This window comes from Rhipicephalus microplus, unplaced genomic scaffold (assembly GCF_043290135.1).
Source record: "Rhipicephalus microplus isolate Deutch F79 unplaced genomic scaffold, USDA_Rmic scaffold_31, whole genome shotgun sequence".
NCBI lineage: Eukaryota > Metazoa > Arthropoda > Arachnida > Ixodida > Ixodidae > Rhipicephalus > Rhipicephalus microplus.
Genome location: NW_027464604.1, coordinates 4,467,231 through 4,474,433, shown reverse-complemented (window position 1 = coordinate 4,474,433; position 7,203 = coordinate 4,467,231).

Here is a 7,203-nt window from a genome sequence, read left to right as displayed (position 1 = left end):
TGTTTTATTGCGAGTACGAAACTGCGATAGGTAAAATGTGAAAGCATACAAAACGGCATGAACAAGCCAAATACTGCGTGTTGTACCGTTACAAGTGCGAAACTGCTATGTTTTGACATTCTCCGTAAAGCGCATGCAAGTATCGTGAAACCTTAAAGAACGATGTCATTTAGCGAGATACAGCGTTCTGTACTGTAATAAGTTGGTGAGAAACTGAGGTCAAGCAAATATCGTAATTGTGAACGAAACAGTGTAATTGAGCGTCTTTAGATACAAGTGCGAATGTTAGGTTAGGTTGACATATCAACCGTCGTAAAACCGCATTAAACAATGTCACTTAGTGAGATGTAGTGTTTTTCAACATTACAAGTCGGGAATACGATATCTAATGTGAAAGCGCATGAAACCGTCGTAATCTTGTAGAAAGCATTGTAAAGTTGCGAGTAAAACGTTTTCTAACGATAGAAGTGCGAAGGTTAGGTTAGGTTAGGTTAGTTTAAGCTAGGTAGCGTCGTGAAACTACCGAAAACGACGTCATCTAACGAGATAGTGTTTTATAGCGAGTATTAAACTGCGATAGGTGAAATGTTGTGAAAGCACACAAAACGGCATGAACAAGCCAAATACTGCGTGTTCTACCGTTACAAGTGCGAAACTGCTATATTGTGATATTCTCGTTAAAGCGCATGCAAGCATCGTGAAACCTTAAAGAACAATGTCATTTAGCGAGATACAACGTTCTGTACTGCAATAAGTTGGTGAAAAACTGTGAGGTTATGCAAATATGGTAATTGTGAACAAAACAGTGTAATAGAGCGGTTTTAGATACAAGTGCGAATGTTAGGTTAGGTTAAGATATGAACCGTCGTAAAACCGCATTAAACAATGTCAATTAGTGAGATGCAGTGTTTTTCACCATTAAAAGTCGGGAACTGCGATATCTAATGTGAAAGCGCTTGCAACCGTCGTTAGGTAGGTTAGGTTAGGTTAGGTTAGGTTTTGTTAGGTTAGGTTAGGTTAGGTTAGGTTAGATTAGGTTAGGTTGGGTTGAGTTGGGTTAGGTTAGGTTAGGTTAGGTTAGGTTGGGTTAGGTTAGGTTAGGTTAGGTTACGTTAGGTTAGGTTAGGTTACGTTAGGTTAGGTTACGTTACGTTAGGTTAGGTTAGGTAAGGATAATTTGGTTAGGTTAGGTAAGGTTAGGTTAGGTTAGGTTAGGTTGGGTTGGGTGTTGTTGGTTTGGGTTGGGTTGGGTTAGGTTAGGTTAGGTTAGGTTACGTTAGGTTAGGTTAGGTTAGGTTAGGTTACGTTAGGTTATGTTAGGTTAGGTTAGGTTAGGTTACGTTAGGTTAGGTTAGGTCAGGAAAGGTTAGGTTACGTTAGAATAGGTTAGGTTAGGTTAGGTTACGTTAGGTTAGGTTAAGTTAGGTTAGGTTTGGTTAGGTTAGCTTAGGTTAGGTTAGGTTGGGTTGGGTTGGGTTGGGTTAGGTTAGGTTAGGTTAGGTTGGGTTAGGTTAGTTTAGGTTAGGTTAGGTTAGGTTAGGTTGGGTTGGGTTGGGTTAGGTTAGGTTAGGTTAGGTAAGGTTAGGTTAGGTTAGGTTAGGTTACGTTAGGTTAAGGTATGAACCGTCGTAAAACCGCATTAAACAATGTCACTTAGTGAGATGCAGTGTTTTTCACCTTTACAAGTTGGGAACTGTGATATCTAATGTGAAAGCGCTTGAAACCGTCGTATTGTTGTAGAAAGCAATGTAAAGTAGCGAGTAAAACGTTTTCTAACGATAGAAGTGCGAAGGTTATGTTAGGTTGAGTTATGTTAGTTTAAGCTAGGTAGCGTCTTGAAACTACCAAAAACAACGTCATCTAACGAGATAGCGTTGTTTTATTGCATGTACGTAACTGCAATAGGTGAAATGTTGTGAAAGCACACAAAACGGCTTGAACAAGCCAGATACTGCGTTTTGTACCGTTACAAGTGCGAAACTGCTATAATGTGATATTCTTGTTAAAGCGCATGCAACCATCGTGAAACCTTAAAGAACGATGTCATTTAGCGAGATACAGCGTTCTGTACTGCAATAAGTTGGTGAAAAACTGTGAGGTTACGCAAATATCGTAATTGTGAACGAAACAGTGTAATAGAGCGTTTTTCCATACAAGTACGAATGTTAGGTTGGGTTAAGATATGAACCGCGCTAAAACCGCATTAAACAATGTCACTTAGTGAGATGCTGTGTTTTTCACCACTACAAGTCGGGAACTGCGATATCTAATGTGAAAGCGCTTGCAAACGTCGTTAGGTTAGGTTAGGTTAGGTTAGGTTAGGTTACGTTAGGTTAGGTTTGGTTAGGTTAGGTTAGGTTAGGTTATGTTAGGTTAGGTTGGGTTAGGTTAGGTTAGGTTAGGTTAGGTTAACATACGAACCGCGCTAAAACCGCATTAAACAATGTCACTTAGTGAGATGCAGTGTTTTTCACCTTTACAAGTCGGGAAGTACGATATCTAATGTGAAAGCGCATGAAACCGTCGTAATCTTGTAGAAAACATTGTAAAGTTGCGAGTAAAACGTTTTCTAACGATAGAAGTGCGAAGGTTAGCTTGAGTTATGTTAGTTTAAGCTATGTAGCGTCGTGAGACCACCAAAAAGAACGTCAACTAACGAGATAGCGTTGTTTTATTGCATGTACGTAACTGCAATAGGTGAAATGTTGTGAAAGTACACAAAACGGCTTGAACAAGCCAGATACTGCGTGTTGTACCGTTACAAGTGCGAAACTGCTATAATGTGATATTCTTGTTAAAGCGCATGCAAGCATCGTGAAACCTTAAAGAATGATGTCATTTAGCGAGATACAGCGTTCTGTACTTCAATAAGTTGGTGAAAAACTGTGAGGTTATGCAAATATCGTAATTGTGAACGAAACAGTGTAATAGAGCGTTTTTCCATACAAGTACGAATGTTAGGTTAGGTTAAGATATGAACCGTCGTAAAACCGCATTAAACAATGTCACTTAGTGAGATGCAGTGTTTTTCACCATTACAAGTCGGGAACTGCGATATCTAATGTGAAAGCGCTTGCAAACGTCGTTAGGTTAGGTTAGGTTAGGTTAGGTTAGGTTATGTTAGGTTAGGTTTGGTTATGTTAGGTTAGGTTAGGTTATGTTAGGTTAGGTTGGGTTAGATTAGGTTAGGTTAGGTTAGGTTAAGATACGAACCGCGCTAAAACCGCATTAAACAATGTCACTTAGTGAGATGCAGTGTTTTTCACCTTTACAAGTTGGGAACTGCGATATCTATTGTGAAAGCGCTTGAAACCGTCGTAATGTTGTAGAAAGCAATGTAAAGTAGCGAGTAAAACGTTTTCTAACGATAGAAGTGCGAAGGTTATGTTAGGTGAGTTATGTTAGTTTAAGCTAGGTAGCGTCGTGAAACCACCAAAAACGACGTCATCTAACGAGATAGTGTTGTTTATTGCGAGTACGAAACTGCGATAGGTAAAATGTTGTGAAAGCACACAAAACGGCATGAACAAGCCAAATACTGCGTGTTGTACCGTTACAAGTGCGAAACTGCTATGTTGTGACATTCTCGGTAAAGCGCATGCAAGTATCGTGAAACCTTAAAGAACGATGTCATTTAGCGAGATACAGCGTTCTGTACTGTAATAAGTTGGTGAGAAACTGTGAGGTCAAGCAAATATCGTAATTGTGAACGAAACAGTGTAATTGAGCGTCTTTAGATACAAGTGCGAATGTTAGGTTAGGTTGACATATCAACCATCGTAAAACCGCATTAAACAATGTCACTTAGTGATATGTAGTGTTTTTCAACATTACAAGTCGGGAACTACGATATCTAATGTGAAAGCGCATGAAACCGTCGTAATCTTGTAGAAAACATTGTAAAGTTGCGAGTAAAACGTTTTCTAACGATAGAAGTGCGAAGGTTAGGTTAGGTTAGGTTAGTTTAGGCTAGGTAGCGTCGTGAAACTACCAAAAACGACGTCATCTAAAGAGAGAGTGTTGTTTTATTGCGAGTATTAAACTGCGATAGGTGAAATGTTGTGAAAGCACACAAAACGGCATGAACAAGCCAAATACTGCGTGTTCTACCGTTACAAGTGCGAAACTGCTATATTGTGATATTCTCGTTAAAGCGCATGCAAGCATCGTGAAACCTTAAAGAACAATGTCATTTAGCGAGATACAGCGTTCTGTACTGCAATAAGTTGGTGAAAAACTGTGAGGTTATGCAAATATCGTAATTGTGAACGAAACAGTGTAATAGAGCGTTTTTCAATAGAAGTACGAATGTTAGGTTAGGTTAAGATATGAACCGTCGTAAAACCGCATTAAACAATGTCACTTAGTGAGATGCAGTGTTTTTCACCATTACAAGTCGGGAACTGCGATATCTAATGTGAAAGCGCTTGCAAACGTCGTTAGGTTAGGTTAGGTTAGGTTAGGTTAGGTTAGGTTACGTTAGGTTAGGTTTGGTTAGGTTAGGTTAGGTTAGGTTAGGTTATGTTAGGTTAGGTTGGGTTAGGTTAGGTTAGGTTACGTTAGGTTAAGGTATGAACCGTTGTAAAACCGCAATAAACAATGTCACTTAGTGAGATGCAGTGTTTTTCACCTTTACAAGTTGGGAACTGCGATATCTAATGTGAAAGCGCTTGAAACCGTCGTAATGTTGTAGAAAGCAATGTAAAGTAGCGAGTAAAACGTTTTCTAACGATAGAAGTGCGAAGGTTATGTTAGGTTGAGTTATGTTAGTTTAAGCTAGGTAGCGTCGTGAAACCACCAAAAACGACGTCATCTAACGAGATAGTGTTGTTTTATTGCGAGTACGAAACTGCGATAGGTAAAATGTGAAAGCACACAAAACGGCATGAACAAGCCAAATACTGCGTGTTGTACCGTTACAAGTGCGACACTGCTATGTTTTGACATTCTCGGTAAAGCGCATGCAAGTATCGTGAAACCTTAAAGAACGATGTCATTTAGCGAGATACAGCGTTCTGTACTGTAATAAGTTGGTGGGAAACTGTGAGGTCAAGCAAATATTGTAATTGTGAACGAAACAGTGTAATTGAGCGTCTTAAGATACAAGTGCGAATGTTAGGTTAGGTTGACATATCAACCGTCGTAAAACCGCATTAAACAATGTCACTTAGTGAGATGTAGTGTTTTTCAACATTAGAAGTCGGGAACTACGATATCTAATGTGAAAGCGCATGAAACCGTCGTAATCTTGTAGAAAACATTGTAAAGTTGCGAGTAAAACGTTTTCTAACGATAGAAGTGCGAAGGTTAGGTTAGGTTAGGTTAGTTTAAGCTAGGTAGCGTCGTGAAACTACCAAAAACGACGTCATCTAACGAGATAGTGTTGTTTTATAGCGAGTATTAAACTGCGATATATGAAATGTTGTGAAAGCACACAAAACGGCATGAACAAGCCAAATACTGCGTGTTCTACCGTTACAAGTGCGAAACTGCTATATTGTGATATTCTCGTTAAAGCGCATGCAAGCATCGTGAAACCTTAAAGAACAAGGTCATTTAGCGAGATACAACGTTCTGTACTGCAATAAGTTGGTGAAAAACTGTGAGGTTATGGAAATATGGTAATTGTGAACAAAACAGTGTAATAGAGCGGTTTTAGATACAAGTGCGAATGTTAGGTTAGGTTAAGATATGAACCGTCGTAAAACCGCATTAAACAATGTCAATTAGTGAGATGCAGTGTTTTTCACCATTAAAAGTCGGGAACTGCGATATCTAATGTGAAAGCGCTTGCAACCGTCGTTAGGTTAGGTTAGGTTAGGTTAGGTTAGGTTTTGTTAGGTTAGGTTAGGTTAGGTTAGGTTAGGTTAGGTTGGGTTGAGTTGGGTTAGGTTAGGTTAGGTTAGGTTGGGTTAGGTTAGGTTAGGTTAGGTTACGTTAGGTTAGGTTAGGTTACGTTAGGTTAGGTTAGGTTAGGTTACGTTAGGTTAGGTTAGGTTAGGTAAGGATAATTTGGTTAGGTTAGGTAAGGTTAGGTTAGGTTAGGTTAGGTTGGGTTGGGTGTTGTTGGTTTGGGTTGGGTTGGGTTGGGTTAGGTTGGGTTAGGTTAGGTTAGGTTACGTTAGGTTAGGTTAGGTTAGGTTAGGTTACGTTAGGTTATGTTAGGTTAGGTTAGGTTAGGTTACGTTAGGTTAGGTTAGGTCAGGAAAGGTTAGGTTACGTTAGAATAGGTTAGGTTAGGTTAGGTTACGTTAGGTTAGGTTAAGTTAGGTTAGGTTTGGTTAGGTTAGCTTAGGTTAGGTTAGGTTGGGTTGGGTTGGGTTGGGTTAGGTTAGGTTAGGTTAGGTTAGGTTGGGTTAGGTTAGTTTAGGTTAGGTTAGGTTAGGTTGGGTTGGGTCGGGTTAGGTTAGGTTAGGTTAGGTTAGGTAAGGTTAGGTTAGGTTAGGTTAGGTTACGTTAGGTTAAGGTATGAACCGTCGTAAAACCGCATTAAACAATGTCACTTAGTGAGGTGCAGTGTTTTTCACCTTTACAAGTTGGGAACTGTGATATCTAATGTGAAAGCGCTTGAAACCGTCGTATTGTTGTAGAAAGCAATGTAAAGTAGCGAGTAAAACGTTTTCTAACGATAGAAGTGCGAAGGTTATGTTAGGTTGAGTTATGTTAGTTTAAGCTAGGTAGCGTCGTGAAACTACCAAAATCAACGTCATCTAACGAGATAGTGTTGTTTTATTGCGAGTACGAAACTGCGATAGGTGAAATGTTGTGAAAGCACACAAAACGGCATGAACAAGCCAAATACTGCGTGTTGTACCGTTACAAGCGCGAAACTGCTATGTTGTGATATTCTCGTTAAAGCGCATGCAAGCATCGTGAAACCTTAAAGAACGATGTCATTTAGCGAGATACAGCGTTCTGTACTGCAATAAGTTGGTGAAAAACTGTGAGGTTATGCAAATATCCTAATTGTGAACGAAACAGTGTAATAGAGCGTTTTTTAATACAAGTGCGAATGTTAGGTTAGGTTAAGATATGAACCATCGTAAAACCGCATTAAACAATGTCACTTGATGAGATGCAGTGTTTTTCACCATTACAAGTCGGGAACTGCGATATCTAATGTGAAAGCGCTTGCAAACGTCGTTAGGTTAGGTTAGGTTAGGTTAGGTTAGGTTACGTTAGGTTAGGTTAGATTAGGTTTGG